The following is a 343-nucleotide window of genomic DNA, read 5'->3' on the forward strand; positions in this document are numbered from 1 at the left end:
TCTTCGCTTCTGTTTATATGCGCAATACTTTGACGAGAAACGTATATAAAATAGATGGCGGCAGACACGTTTTTGCGAACGTGAGAAAACGGTTATTTTTTTTTCTCAATATTTTCAATCCAACCTTATCCTGACTTTCGAAAAAACCCGTCTGCCGCCCTCAATGAACTTCCGAACGGAAACAACAAAAAAAAAAAATACAATCTCAGTCAAATTTCATTTTTTTTTGTAATAAAATTTATTTCTTAAAATTAAAAAAACGATAAAGATTTATAACTATAATCGCCCATAATTTATCTAAACACCCTCGTGTCGTCCGGAATCTGCCACTCCGCCAATCTCA

The sequence above is a fragment of the Anneissia japonica genome, unplaced genomic scaffold, assembly GCF_011630105.1.
Source record: "Anneissia japonica isolate Jap-2015-1 unplaced genomic scaffold, ASM1163010v1 scaffold65905_len1092_cov147, whole genome shotgun sequence".
Taxonomy (NCBI): Eukaryota; Metazoa; Echinodermata; class Crinoidea; order Comatulida; family Comatulidae; genus Anneissia; species Anneissia japonica.